This window comes from Pipistrellus kuhlii, unplaced genomic scaffold (genome assembly GCF_014108245.1).
Source record: "Pipistrellus kuhlii isolate mPipKuh1 unplaced genomic scaffold, mPipKuh1.p scaffold_m20_p_13, whole genome shotgun sequence".
NCBI lineage: Eukaryota > Metazoa > Chordata > Mammalia > Chiroptera > Vespertilionidae > Pipistrellus > Pipistrellus kuhlii.
The window spans coordinates 6,813,305-6,819,198 of NW_023425438.1; the positions used below are offsets into that span (position 1 = coordinate 6,813,305).

A 5,894-nucleotide genomic window follows, 5' to 3' on the forward strand; every position below is an offset into this window, starting at 1 on the left:
ATCTTCAAAAGAAATAGGAATCATATGACTCTCAGTGTTGTTTTTGTTCTATTGCTTAAGGATATAAATATAGAAAACTAGTTGAAAAGTCTTTACCCTTACAGTTCTTTCTTTTTTTTATATATTTTATTAATTTTTCACAGAGAGGAAGAGAGAAGGATAGAGAGTTAGATACATCGATGAGAGAAAAGATCAGCTGCCTCCTGCACACCCCACACTGGGGATGTGCCCGCAACCAAGGCACATGCCCTTGACCAGAATCAAACCCGGGACCTTTCAGTCCACAGTCCGACGCTCTATCCATTGAGCCAAACCGGTTTTGGCTACCCTTACAGTTCTTAAGTCAACCATAAAACCAAGCCAAATTTTAGCCAGTACAAGCTAACGTACAAAAGCACACACTTATTAAATTGTTTATTACTGATAGCACATTACTGTACGTGATGATGTAGTTTTGGTGAAACTCAGTGGACAAGGTGGCTTAAGAGTGGAATTGAACAGGCTTAGTCCCAGCTCTAGGTTTTGATCTTGGCAAGCTAGAGAGCACTTATTGGGGTAAGTCAGCTATAAAAATAATTGTAAAATTCCCAAGCTTTGTTGTCTACTTCAGAATGGGCAGGTCTCATATTTAACAACAACAATAATAAATTCTGCCAGTCACAATCCTCAAAGGCCCATTTTGATGATATACCACTTGATAACCATATAAAGCTGCCCTATATGCTCAAAGAAGAGGTTACAACTGTGGCATTTTTGAAAATCTGCATTCAACGGGAATCTAATACAACTCTGGTGTGAGTCAGAAGAACAGCTTCCTATGCATTTCCTGTCTGCCCGAAGGTATAAACAAAAGATATTTGCTCAGCGCCTATGGGAATACACCTCTAGGCTCAGTGAGCCATGCCTCCGTCATTATGAACATGTGTAAGCTCAATTACCCACCCCACCCTTTGCTTTTTCCATTGTAAGACCTTCATTCACATACTGCAGCATGTCATTGTCCCCCATTTGATGCAAATGTGAACAGAAAACAACCCTGCAATGCAAGCACCAAATGACCTGGGATGTAGATCTTTACTGACCAGGGAGAGACTGCCCTTTCAGAAGTAGCTGGTTCCTAGAAATAGTAAATGACTTGCCTGAGAGTGAGCCCTTGATATGCCAACAAACCGATCCTGAGTCCACTCTGCCCCCTTGACTAGCTCTTGCACTGCAGGAGGCATTATTTCTCTACCTCAATCAACCCAGAGTCAGGTACCGACCACCCTGATAGCCTAGAACACATCAAAATTGTTCAAATCTTCTGCTTACCTTGCCTCATGCATTACTTCCTGTAAAAACCACAAGGAAGGCTTTGCTCATGCTTTCCTCTTACTCCTTCTGACTCCTGACCAACCCTGGTGCTTCCCCACAAGTCCCTGCATGGTTTAGCATGCCCCTTCCTTTTAGGAATTCTAAGTCACCAAACATCTTAGCAGTGGCAATCATCTGTTGCCTCGTCATACCTGGATAAAACCATAATCCCAGGTACTTGTGAAAGCAATTTATAACCTGCTCCTGCTATGGTTGGAGGGAAAGATGGTGAGCTCCAGAGAACAGGGGCCTGGTTTCAGTTGTTTTTAAATCCTCAAGGCCTAGCATACTATTTGGGATCACTGTAAGCCTCAAGGCTGTGACAGGACCAATGAGGTGTGTCCTAACATACCTTGACTGTCACAACCATGGAACAAAAGAAAATAAAAACTTGCTGGATCCACAAATATAACATGGCAATGAACATGCCCCCTCATCAGAGTAGAGGGACAGGTCTGCAAGATGCATAGTTATCTCTGTAATCAATGGAGGAGGGAGAGAAGATAGGGAGAGAGAATAAATAACTGTGTAATGAATCACATATCATATCAAGTTCTATCTTCCTAACAGGGTCATCACTGACGGAGGTACAGTGGTTTTAAAACCTATCTACGAATTCTTTTGACACTCCTCCCCTCGAGAGGTGGTTTTATTTTCCTGCTTCTTTGCATGACTGATAAACTCTGATTGGATGCCAGACATTCTGACTCTATCTCATTGGGTGCTGGATATTTTTGTATCCCTATAAATATTCTGGGGCACAGTTAAGTTGTCTGGAAACAGTTTGATTCTTTCAGGTCTTGCTTGTAAGATTTGTTGGGTCGGACCAGGGCAGCACTGAGTCTAGAGATCACTTCCCCACTGTAAAGGTAAGACTTTTCTGAGTGTTCCCAATACTCTGTGAGTTATGAAATGTTCCAGTCTGGCTGGTACAAACAGGAGCTCTTCCTAGATCTGGGCCAATGTGAATACTGTTCCCTCTAATCCTTCCAGATAAGTCTTTTCCCAGCATTGGGTGTTCTGTTCACAATGTATATGGATCTATGTGCTGCTTTAAAAGGGACCCTCTGCAGATCTCTGCAGTCTCCCCTCTAAGTAGCTCCCTCTTCCCTAGCACCCTGCCCATGAACTTGAATCTCCCCAGACTCTCAACTCCGTCTCAAGTTAGGGAATCCACTGGGCTCCTCTGGGGTCCACTCTGTGCTATGGCCTGGAGACAATCCAGGTAGTTGCTGAAACCATGTAAGACTCATCTTGTTGGTGTCCCATTTTTTAGGGGTCACTATCCTTCATTATCTAATTTCAGTGTCTTGAAAAACATTATTTCATTTAACTTATGATTTTTTTTAGTGGTTTTTTGTTTGTTTATTGTTTAGTTGTTGTTGTTGGTGGTGGTGGTGGTGGTGGTGTCTGTGTGTGTGTGTGTGTGTGTGTGTATGTCTGGGCAGGCAGGTAATTTAAATTCTGTTACTCCATCTTAGCCAGAAGTACCATTCCCAAAGTGTATCAGAAAGTACTTGGACCATCCACACTCCCAACCACGTTATACAGGAGTTGCTGTTGCTTTACATCTTTATACTATTGGTATTTTCAGGCTTTCTCATTGTTTTAAGGATTAAACTAGTTCACATTAGGGACTTGAAGAGATGTTCCTCACAATATAATCTAAAATTGAAAAAAAGAGAGGAAGTATTTGACCTAAAGGGATCATCTCTACTCATGAAATTTCAGGCGGACGGGGACTGTGCCAATATGTGGGGAATTCAGCCTACTGCTCTACCACCAGAGTATTTCCATTTGTTTATTTAAGGAAAGCAAAGTTGTTAACACATCGAAACCAACAGTTCTGTGAAATGGAGGGAACGTTAATGCCTACTGCAAATCTTACAAGCATTTAATTCCATGAACAGAGAGAACCCTGGAGACTCTTGGCAAAAAATGTCCTACTTGAAGTCCACGGGAGACACAAAGATGGATGCGCCTGTCCACACAGGATGTCCTGGGCCAGAGCAGCAGCAGCAGCTGGCTACTTAGGTGATTCTGTCACGCCCTCCTCCCTCTGGGGACTGCATTGCCACCACTAAAAGCACTTATAATTGTTTCTTTGAAAATGGCCATATTCTCCAGAGAAGCTCTCAAGGAAGAAATCTAATTATCTTGGAATTATTGAATTCTCTGGGTACCCTCTTCTAGGTAGGTAGACAGAGTCTTTATTTCATTTTTAGAAAGGTAATTTGCTGTTACACATAATGGACTGTTTGTCCTCTCCCTCCCACCATGGTTTGGAGAGAGAAGCAGTGGAATTCGTCAATCCCTCCTCTACACCTGGCCTTCATCAAACACTGCAAACAACCAACACTGTGTAGAAGTATTTGGTTAAGAAAAAAAAAAAAAAAAAAGACAAAAAGCTTTGGTAGTGAGCATAGTTATTAAACTAGAAAAATGCCTCTACAATCTTCATTTTATTTTGTTTTTAGTATTTGTACATTCACAGTCCTCATTCTGCAATAACATTTGTTTTGTGGTTGCTGACGGATGTGATAAAACAGGCCAAGATCTGCTTTCCACAGTTCTTTACAACAGACCAAAATAGCATTCTTGTTCACGCTAGGATAGCCCGCGTTGGCGTGCTTTCTGGCCAACTAGCTGAGGGTGAACAGAACGTACGTGGTCTATTTCTCAGGGGTAGAATATCCTCTTTATAGTTACAAAATTGCTTCCTCCAAGGACAAAGCTGCTTTATGCTACTTTTTCACTTGGTCTAACTCCGAGGGTGCGAGTCACAAGAAATGGGAGACAAGGGTAATCACGGCATTTGTTTCTGGAAATAAAATGGTCTTACTTCCTTGTCAACATGAGTGCCAGGACTCCACTGATGAAAATTAAGCAAAGGTTTTCCACCAAAGAACTTTCTTTTGGAGGCTTTAAAATTCAAACTGCCATCAAGTCTTCCACATAATAAAGCGTGTTTTAAAGTTTCTTGGATTTATTTTTAAATGGGCATTTATATCTTTTACGTACTCCTCAAGTAATATTTGCAGCAGAGAGAGGCCATCCAAACTTGCTGACACTAATTAGAGTTGTGTCTTCCATTTGCTCTGATTAGACATGAGGAATGAGATAGGACCAGTCAGGATAGTTTCAATCATTATTAGTTCCTATTCGGTGTCAAGCCTGCCTCTGAAAAGCCTTCTGTATCCAAAACCTGGACAGATCTTAAAAATGAGTCCTTGCCCTAGCTGGTTTGGATAGAATGTCAGCCTTCAGACTGAAGGGTCCCAGGTTTGAATCCGGTCAAAGGCACATGGCCAGGTTGTGGGCTCGATTCCCACTGTGGGGCATGGAGGAGGCAGCCATTCAATGATTCTCATCACTGATGTTTCTCTCTCTCTCCCCCCCTCTCCCTTCCTCTCTGAGATCAATTTATATATATATATATATACATACATATATATATGTATGTATGTATGTATTTTAAAAGAGTCCTCTCATCACACCATTTCCTTTCTTCATGAAACTGGTGGTTTCAAACTTCACTGCAGGGTCCTGAATTAGAATGAAACTATTTATTCTAAAGTCGAAAAGAAAAATTCTTGCCAAATGGATCTGGAAGCTCCCAGAGTACTGTTCGCCTAACAGCCTCTGGAAGGAAACTTCAGAATCATCCTCAATGTACCTTTTTCTTCCTCCCACGTTCAGCAACCAACAGGCTGCCTTAAAAACATCTCTTTTCAAGTCCCTACCATCACTCGTGTACACACAGGCCCCAATGGGTCTCCCTGCTGCCTGTCTCTCTTCAGTCCCAATGGAGTTGCCACATCGGCCTTTCAGACCCGTGACCAGCACTGTGCTTAGGTGTCTCCCCCTTTTGTCTTGCAACTTGGCTTTTATTTTAATTTTTTAAAAATATATTTTATAGATTTTTTACAGAGAGGAAGGGAGAGGGATAGAAAGCTAGAAACATTGATGAGAGAGAAACATCGACCAGCTGCCTCCTGCAAACCCACCACTGGGGATGTGCCCGCAACCAATGCACATGCCCTTGACCAGGATTGATCCCAGGACCCTCAGTCTGCAGGTTGACGCTCTATCCACTGAGCCAAACCGGTTTCGGCAGCAACTTGGCTTTTAAATGGTCTTCTGTGCGGAGCCCAAAGGGGTGAACCCCAAAACTCCTTCCCTCCTCCTCAAAGAAGCTCCTCCTCCTCTATGACTTGTATTTTGGATTTTGGATAAAACATTTCATGAAAAGGAAGCATGTTTATTAAACAAACAAACTATAGAGCACTGGCCACAAGATAAAACCTGACTTATCATGACATGGAAGGTCTTCTACAGAAAGTCCCATCCTATCCAGGGGCCTCATCTCCTGCCATTTCTCCCAGTAACCTCTGCTCCAAGCCTTCATCAAGAGCATGACCTCCGATATGTCAGGGTTCCCACACTCCTTGTTGGGTACACCTTTCTGTTCTTGCCTCCCTAAAGAACTCCTAGCAACCTTGAAGACACAGCCCTGTGTTACTTCTTCATTAAGCCTTCCT

General features: G+C 42.5%; 1 long non-coding RNA gene across 1 annotated transcript; it reads left to right on the top strand.

The window, feature by feature from the left end:
* The first annotated feature begins 1,483 nt into the window (after nucleotides 1–1,483).
* LOC123652251 lies at nucleotides 1,484–3,730 on the top strand. The gene is made up of 3 exons (XR_006741483.1): nucleotides 1,484–1,689; nucleotides 1,924–2,222; nucleotides 3,264–3,730. It is a non-coding gene; the product is annotated as an uncharacterized LOC123652251 (long non-coding RNA).
* Nucleotides 3,731–5,894: the final 2,164 nt, after the last annotated feature.